Source organism: Erythrolamprus reginae, chromosome 1 (genome assembly GCF_031021105.1).
Source record: "Erythrolamprus reginae isolate rEryReg1 chromosome 1, rEryReg1.hap1, whole genome shotgun sequence".
In the NCBI taxonomy this organism is placed as follows: domain Eukaryota; kingdom Metazoa; phylum Chordata; class Lepidosauria; order Squamata; family Dipsadidae; genus Erythrolamprus; species Erythrolamprus reginae.
The window spans coordinates 366,683,550-366,707,977 of NC_091950.1; the positions used below are offsets into that span (position 1 = coordinate 366,683,550).

Consider the following 24,428-nt stretch of genomic DNA (forward strand, 5'->3'; position numbering starts at 1 on the left):
AAGAGAAAGAAAGAAAGAAGGAAACAGCAAGGGGGGGAAGGAGGGAGAGAGAAAGCAAAAGAGAGAGGAAGGAAGGGAGAAAGAAAGGGATGGAGAGAAAGAGGGGAGAGAGAAATAGAGCGAAAGGGAGGAAGAGAGATTTTTTTGTCCAAACTTTTTTGCGCCCCCCCCCCCAATGTTCCCCAGGATTTTGAAAATGTGAATAATGTGCCGCGGCTCGAAAAAGGTTGGGAAACACTGCTCCAAAGCACCTGAGGGCAGAACAAGAAGCAATGGGTGGAAACTAAAGAAGGAGAGAAGCAAATTAGAACAAAAGAGAATTTTCCTGACAGTTAGAACAATTGATCAGTGGAACTGCTTGCCTCCTGAAGTTGTGAATTCTCCAACACTGGAAGTTCTTAAGCAGATGTTGGATAACCACCTGTCTGAATTAGTGTAGGGTCTCCTGCTCAAGCAGAGAGTTGGACTAGGAGACCTCCCAGGTCCCTTCCAACTTTGTTATGAACTTGCAGAAACCGAGGCCTCTATAAACGGGTGCAGCAGCAGCAGCAGCGCTCCGATACATTCCGTGGATTTCTTCTCGCCCCCGCCCAGAAACGATGCATCTTTAACCGGGTTTCTTTTGTATTTCATCCGGGCCTTTTTCAAGTCCACAAAGTGTTAAGTCCCGGACATGAACCCGTGGCCAGCATCCTTTCTCCCCTCTCCCGCCCCCCGCCCCACAAAGCAGCTTTTTTAAGAACAGAAGCGAGCGTTTTGTGGCCAGAGACCGCCGCTAACCCAACTAAAGACGCGAGACCAAACAAACGCACCGACCTGCCGCTTCCCCCGCCTCCTCGCGCGGCCTGAGCCCGCCTTTCCATGCTTCCGGCTCCGGCCCAAATAAAGCCGCGACCCCGCCTCTTCTGGGCTGAGGGCGGAGCGTTTCCCCCTCGCCTCAAACTGCGGGCTTTTCAGCGGGTGCTTCATTCGGAAAGAGACGGGGGGCAGAGTCTCGTTTCTTTCCCGTTGGTGCAGTTCGCTTGCGGGAATAATTCAGGAGCCGCGCCTCGACGCTCCCTTACGCCTATTGTTTTCCTCCCCTGTCTTTTGGTATCTGGCGAGCAGCCAGAGGAGGAGCAAGATGGCCTAAATTGCATTGCAAGAGCGGTGGCTTACTACAACCTGCAGGCTTGGCTTGCTCACCTGCGGGCAAGCCAAGAGCCTTTTTTAAATTTTTATTTTTAAAGACTCTGCAAAAACCGGAAATAGCATTGATTCTTATTCAATATCATTTTCTTCCATGTTTTAGAATAGAATAGAAATAGAATAGAATAAAGAATAGAATAGAATAGGAAAAGGAAAGGGATAGGATAAAATAAGGAATAGAATAGGAATAGAATAGAATAAGGAATAGAAATAGAATAGAAAAAGGATAGGGATAGGATAAAATAAGGAATAAAATAAAATTAGGAATAAAATAAAATTAGGAATAGAATAAATAAGGAATAGAAATAGAATAGAGAAAGGATAGGGATAGGATAAAATAAGGCATAGAATAGAATTAGGAATATAATAAGTAGAATAGAATTAGGAATAAAACAATGGGAATTTGAATAGGAATAGGAATTAGAATAGACGAATGGAATAGGAATAGAATAAGTAGAATAGAATTAGGAATAAAACAGAATAGGAATTAGAATATACTGTAATAGGAATAGAATAAGTAGAATAGAATTAGGAATAAAACAGAATAGGAATTTGAATAGGAATAGAAATTAGAATAGACTGGAATGGAATAGGAAGAGAATAGAATTTTATTCTATTCTGATTGGACACACAAGAATCTGTTTTAATTGGTACTTTTAACATTTGGCAATTGAGCTGGTGGGAACACAGAAAAAATGTTAAACCTCTGGGTTTTTACATTTTAACCAATTTCAGGTTTTTTTCCTGCTCTGAAGTTCATAAAATCAGAAGCTGGGAAGCTGAACCTTGTTTTGTTGGGAGCTCCTTTCATCCCTGGGGTATGAAGGCATTGTTGAATTGAATTGCTGTCTTGTGCAAAAATAGCCCATGCAAAGGTCAGGCAGGAAGTAATGGGAGCTTGGGTCTAACCCAAAAGATGGTATCAATCATCATTTGAGGAAGATTACTGCAATGAAATAGTATTCAAGTTTAGTCAGTTTCCTTGAAGGGGTTTTGGTGTTGTACATCTATTAAAAACCCTGCTGTTCTGTTTAAGAAAAGTAACAAATCTTCTGTTCCCGGGTCACCCTGACCCGGACCGAAAACTCTTCATTTGCAGTGCTTATGTTTGGTCTTTTTGAAAGCTTTTTTCACTTGGAAAGTAGTCTGAACATTTCTGCACACAATGATATGAAAATTGAAATGAAAAAAGTAAATCTTATTGGTTTATTTTGCGGATATAATGCACGCCCCCCCCCATTTTTGTGAAATTTTTTTCAATTTATGGATAGTTTTGCTTGCAAAATGCATTCTATTTTACTAAAGTTGGTATGGGATTGGTAGCTTGAACATTTCTGAACATAATGATATGAAAATTGAACTTGAAAAATTGATGCATATTGGTTTATTTTGTTGATGAAATGCATGCCCCCCCCCGTTTTTTTTAAATAGTCTTCACTTTATGGATAGTTTTGCTAGCAAAATACATTCTATTTTACTAAAGTTTGTGTGGGATTGGTAGCTTGAACATTTCTGAACATAATGATATGAAAATTGAACTGGAAAAATTGATGCATATTGGTTTATTTTGCACATAAATGTATGCCTCCCCCCGTGTTCAATTATTTCAATTTATATAAAAATTATGCTGTTAATTTCAAACTTACATACTTTTTTTTAGTAAAATGGATTTGTTTCATAAAATTAGTCCTCTGGCTACAATGTGGTTGATTTTCAAAAGGATATTCCAAATATTTCTAGACAAATATGTATAAACAGTGACAATAATGGCACATAGCAAGGCCGGGGGTGGGGGGTGGCCTTTTTGTGGCAAAAATAAACCAATAAGAACCATTTTTTTCAGTTCATTTATATTTTTCTTATATTCAGAAATGTTCAATTTAGTATATCAAACCTTTTGGGGGGAAATTCCTTAAGGATTTGTAGCCTTAAAAAAATAGAAATTGACACGAAATTAAAAAAGGATGGGGGGGAGGGGCTTTTTGATCAAAATAAAAATATAAGTCTCAATTTTTCCAGTTCAATTTTCATATCATTATGTTCATAAATGTTCAAACTAGTTTTCCAGTTGAAAAAGTTTTCAAAAAGATCAAATTCAAGTACCTAAAAAAATTATTTTTGGTCCGGTCATATACGAACAGAAACAGACTCGAAGTTATGATTTTTTTTTGCCCAGAAAACAATTAGCCACCACCCCAAAAATATTTTTTGATGATCAGCATTGTTAAATTGAGTAAATGAATGCCTAAGATTTTAAAGAATATTTCGGATTTGGAGGATAAAAAAATAAAAAGTGAAAATGGTTGCAAGCAGCCGAGGGGGGGGGGAGGCCTTATTTCTGATATTAAAAAACCAATAAGAATCATTTTTTTCAGTTCCTTTATATTTTTCTTATATTCAGAAATGTTCAAGCTACCAATCCCACACCAACTTTAGTAAAATAGAATGCATTTTGCAAGCAAAACTATCCATAAATTGAAAAAAAAATCACAAAAACGGGGGGGCGTGCATTATATCCGCAAAATAAACCAATAAGATTTACTTTTTTCATTTCAATTTTCATATCATTGTGTGCAGAAATGTTCAGACTACTTTCCAAGTGAAAAAAGTTTTCAAATTGACCAAACATAAGCACTTCAAATGAAGAGTTTTCGGTCCGGGTCGTATGTGACCCGAACAGAAGATTTGTAACTTTTTTTGCCCAGCAAAAACTAAGCCCCCCACCCCCCCAAAAAAAATTCTCATAGAGAGAACCCCTGAAGTGATGGATAGTCATGAAATTTCAAGTTTCAGATATGCAGGGAAAATTTTTTACAGGGACTCAAACTTGGCTTCGGGTCACATACGACCCGAACAGAACAGCAGGGTTTTTAATGCCTGTGATCTTAGAGAATAGCAATTGATAACTGTTCACCTTGCTAATTCCAATTGCCTCAAGGCACTAATACAGAGGTCTCCAAACTTGGCAACTTTCTGGAAAATTCTGGGAGTTGAAGTCCCTAAGTCTTAAAAGTTGTTAAGTTTGGCAACCCCTCCACTAACGTATACATGGTCCAGTTTAGAACTATGCAGAACTGCTGGGAGCAATCATCAGGAGTGTTAGGGCTTCTCTATAGCATCTGGATGGGGGATCATGTTTACCATATTGGAAACCAATGACTGGATGCACTAACGAGACAATTTCAGCCAATAAACAGGTTGAATCCTGAGAAGATGGAATCGTAGATTGATAGATCCTGGGTTCAGAGTGATGGTGACTGCCAGGGCCAGAAAAAAGTAATCATGACGAATCTATAAGGACCCAGTCATCGGTAGACATTTCTAGTGTCAGGTTTCCAAATAGCACCCAAAATTAAATCAGAGTTCGAAGCACAGCTTTCCTCAAAGTTCAATTTATTCAGAGCCATGTTGCCACATCTGTGAGGAAACTCGTATCTAAAGCCACGAGTGTTTCTCCACCCAGTTTAAAGTTCATTCCCTTGTTCCCACACCCATGAGTTCATCACATTGGCCAGTCTTCTTCTGCCAATGTCTCTTACTCCCATCAGCTTCAGGGCAGGTGCTGAACTAAAGATGACCTTAAGAATCTAGCAGGAATTTGTTATGACTACATCTCTTCATCCCTCATGCAACAGCCCCTCCCAAATTCCCACAGCAAGAATACATTCTGAAGTATAAAGTAGGGGAGGCCAAAGTCTCCAAGTCCACGATGGCTTCGGACTGAGACCCAAATTCCGCCCAAAAGAGAATCCCCATAGAGTCTGTTGGGAGTTGGTCAATACTGAGAGGTGACATTTCATCACTGGAAGAAGATGGTGAGCAACAAACTCAAACCCCTGAAGGAAGAAATTGGGAGAATCAAGTCTGGGGAAAAGAAAGAAAGATAGTAAAAGCAATCAAAGTCTGAGAGATAAAATGTATCTAACACTGGTAGTTACAGTTGTATGTTGTAATAACCAAGTGTACATTAGCAACAAATAATTGAGGATTGAGAACAAGAGGGGTGAAGTGAAGAATGCATTGTTTAGGCTCATTTCAAATAATTAAGTTAGTATGCCTTAAAATGAATTAATATAGTATAAAAAAAGAAACCCTTAGAAATGCACAGTAAGGTGATACAAATAGCAAACTGCTGTCCTTAGAATGGAATTATCTAGGTCAGTGTTTCCCAACCTTGGCAACTTGAAGCTATCTGGACTTCAACTCCCAGAATTCCCCAGCCAGCATTTGCTGGCTGGGGAATTCTGGGAGTTGAAGTCCAGATAGCTTCAAGTTGCCAAGGTTGGGAAACACTGATCTAGGTAACTTATTATGGACTTAACTTCCAGAATTCCCCAGGTAGCATGGAGAATGGCTGGGGAATTCTGGGAGTGAAGTCTATAATTCTGAAAGGTGCCAAGATTGGACAGCCTTCATCTAGAGCAGGCGTGTCAAACTCATGTCCTCATGGCAACGTCGCGTGACATATTGAGACTTTTTTCCCCTTTGCTAAACTGGACATGGGCGTGGCCAGTGTATGACAGATCCAATTTGCAGCCCAGGAGTTTGACAGCCTGTCTAGAGTATTTTGTATACATTTGTAAAGTCCTGTTTGAATAAAAGTCTGATCTCTGCCTCACTGCCATCATCCATTACAAAAAACAAAAACAAAACCCAGACCAACTTGAATGATATTGATAGTTTTTAATTAGAATTTTAAGATTGTTTTTAAGGTATAATTGGATTGTTATTATTGTTTCCTGTTTTTCTGTACATGCTGTGAGCCGCCCTGAGTCCTCGGAGAGGGGCGGCATATAAATCCAAATGAATGAATGAATGAATGAATGAATAAACAAACAAACAAACTTATCATTTTACCCAGACTTTCCACTAATAATATTGTGAAGTAATATTGGGTGCATGACTTGTTTTCCTGCCTTTTAAATGAATATGGTTTTAATATATAGTTTTAATATTTTATATAACAATTTTATTGTACAGTAAACCAGTTTGAGCTGCAATTGTATAACAAGCAATATAGAAATATATTTAAAGTCTAAATTAAAAATATTACTTTCCACACGATAAACAGGAGGGAACATGACTTGGTAGGACTAGGGACTTCACAGACTTCTGGGCATAGTTCCCTCTAAGCTGAGCAGTGAGCAATGGCTCACTTAAAAATCATCATCAACTCGTGAAGCTAAAGCCTAGGAATAAACTACAAGAGGAAGGGATAATAATAGATTGGTGGCATTATGCTCAGATTCGATCCAGATACCAGAAGGATACAACTCTTTACACTTTTAATAAAAGTAAGAATTTGTTAAGTCATTTAATTATCACCAATTCAGTAAAAATGATAGGGAAAGTATATAAATTTCTTATCGCTCACAAAAATATAGAGCTGACTTTAAAAGATACTATGATAAGATGGTGCAGAAATATAGGTAAGGAAATAGATATAGATACTTGGGAAAAAGTCTGGATTAATAACTGGAAAATGACCAAGTCAGTTTCATTAAAAGAAAATCAAATTAAAATGTTTTATAGATGGCACCTCCCACCAAACAGGATAGCAAAAATGTTTCCTAAAACATCCCCACTGTGTTGGAAATGCAAGAAAGATATAGGAACTTATTACCATCAATGGTGGACATGTGGTAAAGCTAAAATTTATTGGAAGATGATTGAGAAGATATTAAAAGAAATATTAAAGCATGATATAGATAACACCCCGGAATTTTACTTATTAGGAATTACCAATCAGACTTATAAGAAGGAAACTCTTTATTTAATCATACACATATTAACTGCGGCTAGAATAATATATGCGCAAAACTGGAAGGGGGAGGAAATCCCCAAGAAAGAAGAAGTTATAGCTAAAATATTAGATTGCGCCGAAATGGATATGATGACAAGACGATTAAACGATCAAGAAGATACAAAATTTTATGAAACATGGAATAACATATATAAATGGTTAGATAAGAAAAAATAAGAGATAGATCTGTTTTTATTTAGGTAATAACAATATTAAATGTATTTGTTGATGATTTTGATATAATAGTTTACTCACAAGCAATATATTAAAAATTTTGTTTTATGTATGTTTAGTAACTGAGATTTGTTTAAACGTTTGACTAGATGAATATATTACACATAAACAATATATTAAGCATTTTTACTTATACTGTACTAATATTGCATTTAAGATTTGAAAATTTTTTACTAGACTTATTAACATTTAACAAATGTTTGATTATGTATTCTTTTTTCTATTTGAATGTATACTTTCAAAAGAAGCGGGGAAATACATCCCCATTCTATGTTTAATGTTTGTATGTCTGTATGTCTATTTTATGAAAAATAATAAAAAAAGTTGAAAAAAAAAATCATCATCAACTCAGAGTTTTTCAAACCTGCCCAGAAGCCGAAAGGGAAAGAGTGAGAGGGAAAGAGTGCCGCCCAGTCCCAAAGGGACTGCCGCTCAGACACTATACTTTTCCGCCCACCCCCCAAAAAAATTAGAGGGAACACTGCTTCTGGGTGTAGTAGAAACTTTCTTCCTCAGATGTCAAGTTTATATTTTGTATCTCTGCATCCAAAGAGAAGCATATATCAACTTCAATATGATTTGAATGGAAATGGCTTGATTGCAATTATCCATTTATTCCATTTCCATTTAATCCTTTCATTGAGGACCTGTATACTGCACGAGTCAAAAATAGGGCAGTGAAAATATTTACTGACCCCTCACATCCTGGACATAAACTGTTTCAACTCCTCTCAAAACATTGCTACAGAGCACTGCACATCAAAACAACTAGACACAACATTTTTCCCCCGAATGCCATCACTCTGCTAAACAAATAATTCTCTCAACACTGTCAAGCTATTTACTAAGTCTGCACTACTATTACTACTAGTTTTTCCCCATCATTCTTATCACCCATTTCCTCCCACTTAGGACTGTATGACTGAAACTTGTTGCTTGTATCCTTAAGATTTTTATTAATATTGATTGTTCCCTCATTGCTTATTTGACCCCTATGACAATCATTAAGTGTTGTTCCTCATGATTCTTTACAAATGTACCTTTTTCCTTTATGTACACTGAGAGCATATGTACCAAAGACAAATTCCTTGTGTGTGCCAATAAACTTGGCCAATAAAGAATTCTATGTCTATGTCATTTATTAATTATTTCTCATTTACACTATTGTATAGGAATGGAATGGAATGGAATAGAATAGAATGGAATGGAACAGAATTCTTCATTTGGCAACTGTGATTGGACACACAAGGAAATTGTGAATAAGCTCTCATTGTACATAAAAACCTCAGTGCATAAGCGCTGATTGTACATAAAAATGATAAATCATGATCATATTCATAAAAATACTTATGAATAAAAATATGGTTATGCTCAAATGTTGTTGCTGCCCTGCTTTCAATCTGCTTCCAAACTCAGTTCAAGGAGATAGTTAAATTCTCATATAGTTTGGGACTAGGTTACTCATCAGCTGCTTTTTCCTCAAATTGACATTATCCCAATTCCCCTCTTCAAACAAAAGGTGGCAATCAAGAGATGGCAACTTCAGTGCAGGGGTGGGTTCTAACTTACCTCACTGCTGGTTTGCTTCCTCCTGAGCCTCATGGGTACTCACATGCACAGTGCCAAACAATAAAAACATAAATTTAAAAAGCCACAAACAAGATGATAATGCATGTGTGCAGTGCTGGAAACTTGGCTTCTGTGCATGGTCAGGAAAAAAAAATTCAAAATCCCCCCCCCCCCAAATTAAAAAAAATATGGTGGCATCCACAGACCAGCCATGTTCCGTGACATCATTGTGCTGTCATCAGCATGTTACTACCAGTTCACTTCTGCTTCAGTGGTTAGGTGTGTTTTTTTTTTCAAAATCCTTTGCCTGCTGCCCTGCCTGTGGTCTTTCCCACACTGCTTCCATTTGTTTTGTTTTGTTTTTAAGTGAAGCATGACATTTGAATTGAGCTCCCTTTCAGATTATTTGGTAGTTTTTAACAATGTTAATTTCCTATACACTGGACTGTTATGTTGCCTTTCCGAACTACCCAGAGAAGGATGAGTAAATATTGTTCAGTTGGCAAACACAAGAGGTAAGTGTGGTTTAAACTTTATGAATACAAACAACTTCAAGCAGAGTCACCAAATGTCATCTATGGTCCTGCTATCAGCAATTCGTTTTCCTAGTGGAGACCTTTTGTGATTGCACACCATGTCCACTAGATGGCGGCAGAGCACAAAATGTGCCCTGTAAAAGTCACCTCTTCCTAAGATCAGGCAGTGTTGCTCTACTAAAAGGCATGTAGTCAGATGACACATATAAAGAAGAAATTGTTGGGGAAATCATGCATATTTATTATACCGGCATCAGCCACCATTTTATGATAGAGAAAGAGGTACTGTCAAATAGGTCAGTACATTGATCTCATCTGGAAGAGTCAACTCCCTTGGCATCTCAGAATCACTCATCCCTTCCTGTTCAAACCTGACTTCCCTCAACCATCCAAGAAGAAAAAGGATAAATGTTCTAGCTTTGGTTTATCAGGCTGCCTCCGGTCAGTTTGTAGCCTGGGTCTACACAGATTCTCCATATATCCCAAATGCTGTATTCTTCACGTAAACAAATTCCAAGTTCTGCATGCATTTCTTAATGTCAAGTCAAAATGAGAATAGAAACCCTGTTTGAATCTCCTTGATGAGAGGCAATTTTATTTTCTAGTCATTCTCTCTCACTGTCTTTTGTTCGCTGTTGGATACCTCCTGTCCTTCTTTTCTGTTTTACTTTTTGGGTTATTCTTTTTTTTTTTAAAGACAGCATTTTCTTTATAGAATAGAATAGAACAGAGGAGAATAGAATAGAATATTTTCAGTTACTTGTGTATCAAAATTCCAAAATCTTGAACTGTATTGAGTTGATTGAGTGAGCTGCTACCTAGATGACTGCTGAATTATAGTGAGAGTATGTGTATTTTATTAGGGTTCTTAATTAAATGTTTTTAATGTAATTTTTAAGAATTGTTTTTATACTCAGCGTTGTGGTTAGCTCTGGCCCAGCTCCTGCCCCAAGGACTGTGGATGTGGGGGAGACATCCACATGCTGTAAGCCTGTTTTGCCCCCCCCCCGTGGAATCTAATGATGAAGGCTCCTCTGACCAAGAAGACATGAGTGACAGGGAGGAGAGTGGGGCAGACAGCTCAGAAGGAGATCAATTATCTAGCTCCTCCTTGGATTCAGAACAAGAGTTAATGATACAGCCACCCATGCAGAGAGCGATGCATAGGCAACAACAACTGAGAGATTATTATCAAAGAAAATGAGGTCACCTGTGGTTGGGTGGGGCTGTGGTAATTAGTGAGGCTGCTATAAATAGCAGCCTGTGGGTTTGGACATTGTGGAGGATTATCTAATCTTTGTGTTTCGTGACTGCTTTACTGACTTGGACCTTTTGTGTGCTGATTTTTCCCCTGCTTTGAAACTAAACCAGGGCAAAGTGTGTTTCACTTTGTGAAAGAAGAAGGACTGTGAATTGCCTCACAGCTGCAAGCTAAGTATCACTGAACTGATAAGGCAGAGGTCCCCAACCTTTTTTGCACCAGGGACCGGCTTTAAGGTAGACCAATTTTCCACGGCCCGGGGGGCGGGGCTTTGGTCATATGGGGGTGGGGTTATGGAGGGGTGGAGCTTAGTGACGCAGCCCTCCACACTTCTCCACAGGACGGGGAGAATCAGGAGGCTCCTTTGGCGGCTGGGGGCTGCCTGGCTTTGTGATTTTGGCTGGGGGGGGAGTTAGGAAGGTCCTACTTCTCCACCCCCCAGCCAAAAATTCAAAGCCTATCTGCTGGATACGGGCGATGAGTGGGACAGAGCGGCGCGGAAGCCTCTTGCAGCAGCTGCTACAGCCACCGGCTTCCGCGCCGCTCGTCCCACCCATCGCCCGTATCCAGCAGAAGCTGCTGCCTGAGTGCTCTTGGCCGGCGGGATTCAAAGTGCTGGGGTGGGGGGTGTCCCGACAGCCCCCCCACCCCAGTGCTTCGCCTCCTGCTGGGACACCCCCCACCCCAGCACTTTGAATCCCACCGGCCAAGAGCACTCGGGCAGCAGCTTCTGCTGGATACGGGCAATGGGTGGGACGAGCGGCACGGAAGCCTCTTGCAGCAGCTGCCACAGCCACCGGCTTCAGCGCCGCTCGTCCCGCTAATTGTCCGTGTCTGGCAGAAGCTGCTGCCCGAGTGCTCTTGGCCGGCGGGATTCAAAGTGCTGGGGTGGGGGGTGTCCCAGCAGGAGGCAAAGCACTGGGGTGGGGGGGCTGTCAGGACACCCCCCACCCCAGCACTTTGAATCCCGCCAGCCAAGAGCACTCGGGCAGCAGCTTCTGCCAGACACGGGGAATGAGCGGGATGAGCGGCGCCGAAGCCGGTGGCTGTGGCAGCTGCTGCAAGAGGCTTCCGCGCCGCTCTGTCCCACTCATCGCCCATATCCAGCAGATAGGATTTGAGTTTTTGGCTGGGGGGGGACTTAGGAAGGTCCTACTTCCCCCCCCCAGCCAAAAACTCAAAGCCTATCTGCTGGATACGGGCGATGAGTGGGACAGAGCGGCGCGGAAGCCTCTTGCAGCAGCTGCCACAGCCACCGGCTTCGGCGCCGCTCGTCCCGCTCATCGCCCGTATCCAGCAGATAGGCTTTGAGTTTTTGGCTGGGGGGTGGAGAAGTAGGACCTTCCTAACTCCCCCCCAGCCAAAATCACAAAGCCAGGCAGCCCCCAGCCGCCAAAGGAGCCTCCTGATTCTCCCCGCCCTGCCCGACGCCCCACCCTGTCCTGCATAATGTCCTCTGCCGGGAGGGCAGCGGCGCCGCGGACCGGCTGGAAAACCCCAACGGCCCGGTCCCGGTCCGCGGACCGGCGGTTGGGGACCTCTGTGATAAGGGACTTGTACAAATTACCAGTTTGTTTGGAGACGAGTGCTCTTTGCTATACCAAAAGAGGGCTTGGTTTCAGTGAATTGTCATTATAAAGAACATCGTTTTGAATTTTCAAACGTGTGTGTGTGTCTGAAATTGTATCTGTGCATTTTTGGGAGGATTCTACCAGAGAGCTCGACAGAACACTCTGGGAGTTGGGCAGCATATAAGCACATCTAATAAGCACAACTAATATTGACCTTTTAAAAAGGTGTCTTTTTTTCTTTTTGCTTTTCTTGAAAAGCAATTTTAAACACCTAGTGTTGGTAGATGATCAGATTATAGCATTGGTGGATCAATGCTAAAGTAATTCACCTCAGAATTAACACACAAGAAGCATGTGTGTCTATTTTTGCACACAAAGTCTGTGGTTTTAATAACCATTTTTATAATCTGTTATTATTCTTTAGATGTATAGTCCAACTTTTCTCCACATGCTCTGGTTTTGCCTGTATTGCCTGGCAAGAAAATCCTGGATATTGAAGTTCAAAGATAAAATATCAAAGCAGTTTTTATGGGCACATATTCCACAGAAACAAAAAATGACCAGTCCCCTCAAATATCCATTGATATGTTTTAGTATATTTTTAGTCATTTATATAGTAAATCAAACTTAGTAGAGGATATATGGATGGAACAGGATGGTGGGTTGCTGCCGCATCAGATCGGTTCTTTGGAACCAACAGCAGAAATTTTCTGCTGCTTGCTAATATGGCAGTGATGACCGGTGGTCCATGCTCCCAAACCCGTCCTCTGGTCACTTGGCTTGCAAAAAAACCCACCCTCTGCGCATGCCCAAAGTCTTCTGCACATGTGCAGAGGGTTACTTCACGGTGTTTTGCACGACATGGTGGGGGCCATGCGAAATGGCAGAGAAGGTAAGTGGAACCCACCCCGATGGAATCAACCCTGACCTCCCTTTAAAAAAAAAGAAGTAATGTATTCTGTATCGAAAATGCCAAATGAATAACATAGAAACACTGTTGTGGTTAGCTCTGGCCCAGCTCCTGCCCCAAGGACTGTGGATGTGGGGGAGACATCCACATGCTGTAGGCCTGTTTTGCCCCCGGTGGAATCTGCTGATGAAGGCTCTTCTGACCAAGAAGACATGAGTGACAGGGAGGAGGAGTGTGTGGCAGACAGCTCAGAAGGAGATCAATTATCTAGCTCCTCCTTGGATTCAGAACAAGAGTTAATGATACAGCCACGCATGCAGAGAGCGATGCATAGGCAACAACTGAAAGATTATTATCAAAGAAAATGAGGCCACCTGTGGTTGGGTGGGGCTGTGGTAATTAGTGAGGCTGCTATAAAGAGCAGCCTGTGGGTTTGGCCATTGTGGAGGATTATCTGATCGTTGTGTTTCGTGACTGCTTTACTGACTTTGACCTTTTGTGTGCTGATTTTCCCCTGCTTTGAAACTAAACCAGAGCAGTGTGTTTCACTTTGTGAAAGAAGGACTGCGAATTGCCTCACAGCTGCAAGCTAAGTATCACAGAACTGATAAGGGACTTGTACAAATTACCAGTTTGTTTGGAGACGAGCACTCTTTGCTATACCAAAAGAGGGCTTGGTTTAAGTGACTTTTCATTATAAAGAACATTGTTTTGAATTTTCAAACGTGTGTGTGTCTGAAATTTGTACCTGTGAATTTTTGGGAGGAGTCTACCAGAGAGCCCGACAGAACAAAAAACTATGCATTAAAAGGTGTGGTTCTTACCAAAAGAGGCAGCTTAGCTGCCAAAGTAAATACAATCCAGTCAAGGCTAACTTGCACTTCCTTTCAGAGTAGCCAAATGTGACTACCAAGTGGAAAATATTCGGTTTCATCACACTATGAATCCTTCCATCTGCTCCTTGTTTGATTTGGCTTTTCTGGAACTAATATTTCATTAACTAGTCTGGCTTTAAGGAGAATTGCGCAGAGTATTTTCTCCCAGTCTAGCTAGCTGTGCATGAAGTAATGGTTTTTCGTGTCCTGCAGACTAAGATCTAAATCTATTTGCGGGGGGGGGGATGTGTCGTACAGGGTGTCCAGGGGGGAAGCCATTTTGAATTTCCCTGATATTTCCCTGACATTTCGTAACTTGCGATCTAGTTAAGGCACGGTCGTAGATGATGTCATACCAAATGGCTAAGCCATGGAGAAATATTGGTAACTGAGGAAGCAAGGTGTTGCCACAGTTATGCTCATTTTTGCTTTACTCTGCCAAGCAGCGCAATCCATTGGGGTTTTTTACATGATTTTTTCCTAAATTTTAAACATTTTAATACAGTTTGGTTTTTTCCTCCTGATTTATTCCATTTTTTTCATGAATGCCCTGACAATTCCCTGATATTTCCTGAACTGCCGATTTCCCCGATAATTCCCTGATTTCCCTATTTTCCAGGTTTGCTGGACCCCCTGCTCATATCTCTTTTTCAGATTCTGATTCCCCATTGCTCCATTCTCCTGCATTAGGGTTGTTCAGAGAACTATAACTCTGAAGATAGGGATTAACTACACTATCCTGCTGAAAAATACTGAGGCTGTAGTCCGTTTCAAGTAACTTTTATTTTCGGCATAGCAGAAACAAAGTTGCTATGCGAACTCTAACCCAGGCGCGAAAAACAGTATCCGCTTTTCAGCTTTTATACTTTGTTTACTTTGTTTCTTCCCACTCAAAGTAACTGACGCTTATTTTAATTTCCCGGACATTTCAAACCAATCACCATTCAACATGTTATGACTCAACTATTTACATCATGGTAATGAATATTCAACACCTGCAGTCATCCTGAATAAGATCTCTGTGTTGGAAAAGATGAATCTGAGATTACTGTGGGTGAAGTGTTAGTACCTCTTTATAATGCCTTGATGAAATCAGACTTGGAATATTGCATCCAATTTTGGTCGCCATGATATAAAAATGATGTTGAGACTTTGGAAAGAATGCAAAGAAAAGCAACAAAGATGATTAGGGGATTGGAGGATAAAACATGAAGAATGGTTGCAGGAAGCTGGGTATGTCTAATTTAATGCAAAGACGATGACTGGGGTGACATAATAACAGAATATCTCCGGGACCGCCTTCTGCCACACAAATCCCAGCGACCAGTTAGGTCCCACAGAGTTGGCTTCTCCGGGTCCCATTGACTAAAGAATGCCGTCTGGCGGGACCCAGGGGAAGAGCCTTCTCTGTGACAGCCTCAACCCTCTGGAACCAACCCTGCCCCCACCCTCCTTGCTATTATGTATTGTTTTTACCTTGTTGTGAGCCGCCCCGAGTTTGCGGAGAGGGGCGGCATATAAATCCAATAAATCTAATCAATAAATCTTTTGTAAGCTACTTAAAAACCCACCTCTGTCGTCAGGCATGGGGGAATTGAGATATTCCCTTCCCCCTAGGCTTATAAAATGTATGCTTGGTATGTCTGTATGTATGATTGGTTTCTTAAATTAGGGGTTTTTAATTTAACTTAAACTTAAATATTAGATTTGTTTATATTGCCTTATTATTGTTGTTAGCTGCCCCGAGTCTACGGAGAGGGGCGGCATACAAATAAATAAATAAATAAATAAATAAATAAACAAACAAACAAACAAACAAACAGCAATGTTCCAATATCTAAGGAGTCTGCCACAAAGAAGAGGGAATCAATCTATTATTCAAAGTACATAAAGGCGGGATAAGAAAGCAAAGGATGGAAACTAATCAAGGAGAGAAGCAACCTAGAACTAAAGAGAAATTTCCTGATAGAAGAATTAATCATTGAAACAACTATCAACAATCAGTAGAATGACTGGACTCCAGAAGTTATGGGTGCTCCAACACTGGAGGTTTTTAACAAGAGATTGGACAACCCTTTGTCTGAAATGGTATAGGATTTCCTGCTTGAACAGAGGGTTTATTTATTATTATTATTGTTGTTGTTGTTGTTGTTGTTATTATTATTATTATTATTATTATTATTTATTAGATTTGTATGCCGCCCCTCTCCATAGACTCGGGGCGGCTCACAACAGTGATAAAAACAATACATGGTAACAAATCTAATAATTAAAATCTAAAATGACAGTTTTACATTAAAAAGTCTAAAAAGAAAAAAACCCAATATATAAAATACATACACACAGTCATATCATGCACAAATCTACATAGGCAAGGGGGGGATGTCTCAGTATTATGTATTTATTTATTATTTACATTTATAGGCTGCCCTTCTCCAGTGGACTCAGGACGGCATAAAAGAGAATACAATTTAAAAACCCAAATGTAAAAGAAGTATGAAGACAGCACAAAATTTAAAACCCTGAACCTTTTAAAAGAGCATTCAACCAAAAATCATACCTCAAATATACCATCGGCCGGAGCAGAGAGTTCACGCTCAACAGCTCCAGGCCTGCCAGCAAAGGCGTGTTTTTAAGGCCTTTTTAAAAGTCCAGAGGGTGGGGGCAGTTCGAATCTCTGGGGGGAAGACTGGGGCTGCCACAGAGAAGGCCCTTCCCCTTGGCCCCGCCAGTCGACATTGTTTGGCTGACGGGACCTGGAGAAGGCCAATCCTTTGGGATCTAACTGACCACAGGAATACATGAGGCAGGAGACGGTCCCGTAAGTACTCTGGTCCTAAGCTATGTAGGGTTTTATAGATAATGACCAACACTTTAAATTGCATCCAGAAACCAATCGTCAGGCAATGCAGCTCGCAAACTGATGGTGATGCCTTGGTAAACCCATGACAGCTCGCGCGGCTCCATTTTGGACTAACTACAGTCTACGAACATTATTTAAAAGTAGCGCCATGTAGAGTGCATTGCAGTAATCGAGCCTAAGGTGATGAGGGCATGAGTGACTATGAGGAGAAACTCCCTGTCCAAATAGGCCCGCAAGGAGGACCTTTGCAAGATTGGATCAGAAGAGCTCCAAAGTCCCTCCCAACTCGGATATTTTGTGAAGTTGGAGGTTAGGAAGATATTTTAATCACGCAATTAAGATCAATTGCCAAGTAAGTCTGATTTCCAGGAGAAGACTATTACATTAGGGAGGGACGAATTCTTCTCATAAGCATTATGTAATCCCAGAATATTCTGCCAATGTGGCACTAACATTATATATATATTTGCCGGGAGACAAATAAGGAGCTGTGATGTTCCTTCAATACACCAGGGTGATTTGACACAAAAATATGTAACCCTTCCCTGGTGCAGAGCTGAAGGGATTGGATACTGTACCCTAGAGCAATGTTTCCCAACCGGTGTGGTGTGCCGCGAGACACGGCCAGGTGTGCCGCGAAGCTCCTAGGGAAGCTCCAGCTGGGTGGGGCGCTGCCGGCGCCCCTGCCTGAGTGTCGTCCTGTGGATGTTCTTGGGCTTCACAGTCGCTTCCTGGTTCCCTCTCCTCCCACCGCCTGTGTCTCCCGCCGTCGCCTCCCACCAAGCCGGCGGCCATTGCCATGGGTTCCTCGAGTGGAAGCTGCCGCTTCCCTCCGGCCAGCCCAGCCACGCTGCCGTAGAAAGCACAGAGGTTATTGCCACCGCTTCTGCCTCCACTCAGGGAGCCACCGTGGTCACCGCGCCTTTTCCTCTCGCTCAGCTCAACCACGATGGCTCCCTGAGTGGAGGCAGAGGCGGCGGCAATAACTTCTGCACTTTCTACGGCAGCGTGGCTGGGCTGCCTGGAAGGAAGCGGCAGCTCCGGCCCAAGGAATGAGGCGCTGGCGGTAGACACAGGCGGTGGGAGGAGAGGGAACCAGGAAGCAACCGTAAAGCCCAAGACCAGCCACAGGACGACCTTCAGCCAGGGGCGCCGGGACTGCGTGCAGCCATGGTGGGAGTAGCGTGAGAAAGAGAGGATTCCATCCCACGAGGAGACGCCCACCGAGCTGCAGGTCCCGCTGCCGTCGCCTTCTTTCCCTCCGCCTCTTTCTCCTCATGCAGCCTGAGCCCGCATTTGCGAGTCCGCCCTGGCTTTCGCTTCGCCCCATGATTTCCCCGCAATTTCATCCAGGCCACCTCTTGCCTCCTTTTGAACTGCGGGGAAATCTGCGGGCGAAGCAAAAGCCAGGGCGGGAGAGAAGCGCGGGGGTGGGGAAGGAGGAGAGCCCGTCAGCGCTTCCCCTCCGCCAAGCTGCCTGCTTGTCCTCGCGCCTCGTTGCTACCTCCTGCCTTTTTCCAGGGGCCATTGGAAGGTACCCAGGGAAGGGGGGGGATTGGGGGTGGCTGCAGCGGCTTCTCGTCCTCCTCATCCGGCTGCTAACGCCCGCCCGGCCCCTCTTGCAGTCCCTTCACCGAGCGCTTCTGTCCCAGGCTGTCAGCGAAAGGGCTACAGGACAGGCGGGGCAGGCGTTCTTCTCACAGCTGAGGCAGGATTTGGAATGTCAAGTGTCTGTGCGTGCGGGCTCCGCATCCCCCTGCCACCCGGAACATTTAAAATAAGAAAAACCTTCGCCGGCCTCCGCAGAGAAGAAAGGAAGAGAGAGAAAGAGAGGCAGAGAGAGAGAGAAAGAAAGAGAGCTAGCAAGAGAGAGAGAGAGACAGAGAGAGAGAAAGAGATAGCAAGAGAGACAGAGAAAGAGAGAGAAAGAGAGAGAAAGAAAGAAAGAGAATGAAAGAGAGATAGCAAGAGAGGCAGAGAGAGCAAGGGAGAAAGACATATAGGGAGGGAAGGAGGGAGAGAGATAGAGAGCAAAAAAGAGAGGAAGAAAGAAAGAGGGATGGAGAGAGAGAAAGAAGGGAAGGAAGGAAGAGAGAGAAAGAGTGAGGGAGAAATAGAGCGAAATGGAGGAAGATTTTTTTTTTGTCAAAACTTTTCTTTAGCCGCACCCCCCTCAGTGTTCCCCAGGATTTGGAAAATATGAATAATGTGCCGCGGCTCAAAAAAGGTTGGGAAACACTGGCCTAGAGGATAATTCTCTGCCTTACAAGGCAAAGGTTGCAGGTTCAAGTCCCAGTGGGTATGGCTAGTTGATGAGGCCAAAATAAGGCCGAAATAGATCTATCCTAGTCTCCCTTAATTTTCAAATTCAGCAAAAAAAACAAAAAACAAAACATGTAATATATATATATAAACATTTTGGAGGGGAAGTGATGGGGTTGATCTTCTTTCAGATGCAAAGGGAGAAGAAGAAAAGGGAAGAAGAGATATTGATGGTGACCCAAATCTAATGGCATTGACTTTTCATCATCTCATGACTTACTGACTAGAAAAGGGCAGTAGGGTGTAGCAGCCACTCTGCCTGCTCTGTGTCCAAAAAACCCTAATGTGAGCTCACCTCCTTCTGCATTCGGTTCCATAGAGAGACAGAGAGACAAAGAGAGAGAAACAGAAAGACAGAAAGACACAGAGAGAGAGAGACAGAGAGACAAACAGAGAGACAGAGAGAGAGGGAGGGAGGGAGGGATCAAGCACATATTCTGACCAATCTCTTGGTAGGATACAGTTAGATAGGGGCTATATTTTGCCTATCAGTATAATATATTTCCAGTAAATAAATTTCCTTTCTGTTACAATTATAAATCCGCTTCACTAATCTTTGCTCCAGATATTCTCGCTCTCAGGAACACTCATACCTACTTCAACTTCCAAAAGATTGAATGGGAAGAAAGAGAAAATTGGTTTACTCCCCTAAAGTACCTGCAGATGCTTCTTTTGATAATCCCACCAGAATTTTAACATTTAAAAACGGCAGGTTGGCATGCTGGAAAATCTTAAGTACCATCTTCAGTTCTGAGAATATTCTCTGGAGCCTAGTTTCCAGATTTATTTGTAAGGGTGGCCAGCTGTCCAGAGAAAAAGACAATGGTAAACAAAGTAGGATGGACAGGACCTTAGCCAGAGAGCTGATTCTGAGCTGATTCTCAGATTGATAAAAATCAAGTAGATGTTTCCAAAACTGACTCCAATTGCGCCAGGGGAGTGGGGTGGCAAGCTTCATATATTGATATTTTGAAGTTGGCTGTGTCCTACATGGAAGATCTCTTATGAATGAGCAACTCTCCCCAGAAATCATTCTGTGAGAACACCCATAATATGTTCTAAAACTCCCAAATGTGTCAACTGATCTGAAAAGTTCAAAGTCCCTTGTCTAGGACAGGGGTCGGCAAACTTAAACACTCAAAGAGCCATTTTGACCAGTTTCCCACAGAAAGAAAAAACACAGAGAGCCACAAAACCTAGGTGGGCATGGCCAACTTGACATCACTCACTCCTACCAAGTCCACAAAACCCTTCCCTCCCCCCTTCCCCCTCTCTCTCTTCTCTCTCTATGTCTCTCTCTCCCCATCTCTGTATCTCTCTCTCCCCATCTCTGTATTTCTCTCTCCCTCTCTCTCCCTCCCCTTTTTCTGTATCTCTTTCCCCCTCTTTGCAACTCTATGGCTCTCTTCCCGTTTCCCTATCTCTCCCCTCTCTGTATCTCTCTCCTCCTCTTTGTATCTGTGTCTCTATGTGTTTCCCCCTCACTCTGTATGTATCTCTCTCTCCCCTGCCCCCTCTCCCCCACTCTCTGTATCTCTAGTTCTCTCTCTCTTCCTTTTTCTGTATCTGTCTTTCTCTCCCCCTCTGTATCTCTATCTTGTTTAGTATTAGCAACGCCGCCTAGCTTTGTGTCATCAGCAAATTTGATAAGTTTTCCTTCAATTGCTTCATCTAGATCATTTATAAATATGTTAAATAGCACTGGACCTAGGACAGACTCTTGTGGTACTCCACTTGAAACACTCTTCCAATTGGATGTGCAACCATTTATTACCGCTCTTTAGAATAGAATAGAATAGAATAGAGGAGAGGAGTAGAGTAGAATAGAATAGAATAGAATAGAATTCAAGCTAATGCAATTCAGCACAGAAAATTATTAACCATGAAAGTATGGAAATGTTGAAGAGGCAGTGTGACACAATAGGAGCCAGCCATTTGAACAGGATAGCAGCCTGTTTAGAATAGGACAGGATAGAATAGAATTTTATTGGCCAAGTATGATTGGACACACAAGGAATTTGTCTTGATTCATATGCTCTCAGCATAAAGAAAAAGATACAGAGAGATAAAGATACATTTGTCAATAATCATGTGATACAACAAGAAACAATCAATATTAATAAAAATCTTAGGATACAAGCAACAATTTACAGTCATACAGTCCTAAGTGGGAGGAAAAGGATGATAGGAATGATGAGAAAAACTAGTAGAAATAGAAGTGCAGATTTAGTAAAACATATTATATTATAATATAATATAAACGTTGTATCTTTTTTATATTACCAATACGTACTTGACAAAATAAATACATAAAATAAATAAACTTCCAGCAGAAGTAATTATTATTTTAATCAAGTGACTTCTGCAATAAGGTGTGCAACAAAAAAAAAAGTCATAATGCAAATGCATGTGTACAAATACCAGAAAGCTATAAAGCAATATATGCATCTCATTGGGGCAACTCGCTCCCCATTCAATTCAAAGGGGTTTGAATGGTATCTATCTGAGATTGCCCAGTTCCATTGAATTAAACAAGTATTTACAAAGCAGTTTTAAGGATCACTGAGCAAGGAGGCAATTCTAGGGGACAGCCCAATTATTTTAAGACCTGATCTTAATGGGATGGGATGTTTATCTATTACCTCGGTTCCCTCCCCTTCCCGCGACTTTAAGCCTTTTGTTTCCCTGCAGAGTCACAAGCGAGCAGCAAGAGCAGTTAACTCTTTCCTACCGTTTTCAACTTCTCCCCTCCGAAACTCCGCTTCCCGCTTGCTTGAAAGTCTCTGCTGATTGGCTGTTGCGGCGAAACTGGAACGACAGGGCATGCGCGACCTCTTCTCTCCCCCCCCTCCCTTTGTTACTTAATCTAGCATGCGCTGAAGAGCAGCTCTATAAATTTCTTCTTCTTTTTGCTTGTGTTCGCCTAAAAGCAGCGGTTCTCAAATGTAAATAGCGGCACATGCGCAGAAAAGCCACACTCAAGTGGCCAAAGAGCCACGGTTTGGGTTTGCTGACCCCTGATATAGGGAAACATCCTGGCTTCTCTAAGTAGGAAGAAAGGGAGCAAAGGGCAATTTTTATTTATTTTTTATTTATTTTTTGGTCCAATACACATTGTAGGTTATAGAGAATATACACGTAGTGAAATATATCAAAGAAAGAATAGAGAAGATATAAAAATAAAATAAGTCAATGAGGAATAGAGGGAAAGATATAGATATGGAAGAAAAGATAAATTAGATAAGGAGAGACAATTGGGCAGGGGACGGGAGGCACTCTAGTGCGCTTATGCACGCCCCTTACTGGCCTCTTAGGTCAGTGTTTCCCAACCTTGGCAAAAAAAAAAAAATTTATTTATTCATTTGTCCAATATACAAATACATAGGAAGAAAAATAGACATGTAGTAATATATATATGGGGAAAAGTGAACTTAGAGGAGAGGATATATGAAAGAAAGAAAATATATATGATAAGTGAGAGAAAGGAAAGACAATTGGACAGAGGACGAAAGGCACACCAGTGCACTTATGTACGCCCCTTACTGGCCTCTTAGGAACCTGGAGAGGTCAATCATGGAGAGTCTAAGGGGTTGACACAATTGAATGTTGGGGGTTAGGGGTTGACACAATTGAATCCAGTAATGAGTTCCACGCTTCGATAACTTGATTGTTGAAATCATATTTTTTACAGTCAAGTTTGGAGCGGTTCGTATTAAGTTTGAATCTGTTGCGTGCTCTTGTGTTGTTGCGGTTGAAGCTGAAGGTGGCTGGGGAATTCTGGGAGTTGAAGTCCAGATATCTTCAAGTTGCCAAGGTTGGGAAACACTGCCTTAGGTACTTGGAGAGGTCTATCCTGGATAGTCTAAGGGTAAAATGTTGGGGATTAGGGGTTGTCACTACGGAGAATCTCTGCCTTCTCTCCCCTTTTTCATCAAGCTTTCTTCATCAATGCATTCGTTTCATACATTCACGAATGTAGGAAATTCACGAATGTAGGAAATTCATTCATACAATGAATTGCTTTCATTGTAATCACATGGATGTTTTTCAGAATTTCTGTCTAAAGGCATACATCACTTACAACGTTGTGCAACTTGTATTTAACCTTGCTGTTGTGTTGACATTTACTATACACTTGTACTGTTTCAAGTGTAACAAAATATAACAATCAGCATGTAGCAAAAGGATCCGCATGACAAATAATATACAGGTCTCAAATTTCATTTCGGGTCTTATTGACCCGAGCAGAACAGCAAGGTTAATATAGAAACATAGAAGATTGACGGCAGAAAAAGACCTGGTCCATCTAATCTGCCCTTATACTATTTCCTGTACAGTATTGTATTTTAGGATGGATATATGTTTATCCCAGGCATGTTTAAATTCAGTTACTGTGGATTTACCAATCATGCTTGCTGGAAGTTTGTTCCAAGCATCTACTACTCTTTCAGTAAAATAATATTTTCTCACGTTGCTTCTGATGTTCCCCCCAACTAACCTCAGATTGTGCCCCCTTGTTCTTGTGTTCAATATATAATATAGTGTATTTTCATCTTGCATATGAAGATATTAAGCCAAATTGTGCCCACGTGGGACTTTCCCCTTCTAGTTTAATATCTACAAGGCTTCTCAAATGTTACTTTGCATAAGGTTTTTTAAACAGAGAAGAAAAGCTCCCCAGTTGCTGAGCTTTTGTCACTTCTTTGTATTTTCTTTTTCTCCCACATAGCAGAGGAAAAGTGAGCCATTGCAGTGGCTGCTGTAAATTTGGTAAGGGTCCTGTTACATGTGTGCTTCTCAAGGGTTTAGAAAATGAGCTACAGACAAAAGGCGAAACATCTGGTTAGCATCACTGAGTAGCTGAGCAGCTCGTTTGTGAATGCTTGCATGAGACCGTGGCTGATTCATCTTATGCACGCCAACTAATCATAAACTGCACAAAGGCTGCTTAAAAATATCGATTTGAACTTCTGCGGTTGTTTTTCCAACACTGAGCTGCTCCCTAGCAACACTCTTTTCGTCTCTGAAAAAATAATAATATTAGGATGGATTTGCTTGTTTCTAAACAAGGCATTGTTTGTCCTCAGGTCAGACGGTCTTGCCCAGCATTGTCCGTTGTTCAGCATTGTCTGCTTTAACTGCTTTGGGGGGAGGTCATAGAATGGGATTTCCTATTCCCATGTCCCTCTGTTCTTAGAAACATAGAAACATAGAAGACGGCAGAAAAAGACCTCATGGTCCATCTAGTCTGCCCTTATACTATTTCCTGTATTTTATCTTACAATGGATATATGTT

General features: G+C 41.7%; 1 protein-coding gene across 5 annotated transcripts in view; it reads right to left on the bottom strand.

Moving 5' to 3' along the window:
* HHAT (hedgehog acyltransferase) overlaps positions 1-21,918 on the bottom strand; it is a 190,568-nt gene extending 168,650 nt beyond the window's left edge. For 2 of the 5 annotated variants that reach the window (XM_070741247.1, XM_070741295.1), the window contains exon 1: positions 817-880. The gene's annotated coding sequence lies outside the window, so the exon portion shown is untranslated. Of the gene's footprint in view, positions 1-362; positions 675-816; positions 881-21,863 lie in introns of those variants that run through there. The other 3 variants (XM_070741265.1, XM_070741276.1, XM_070741256.1) reach the window with 3 other exon arrangements.
* Between the last annotated feature and the right edge of the window lie 2,510 nt (positions 21,919-24,428).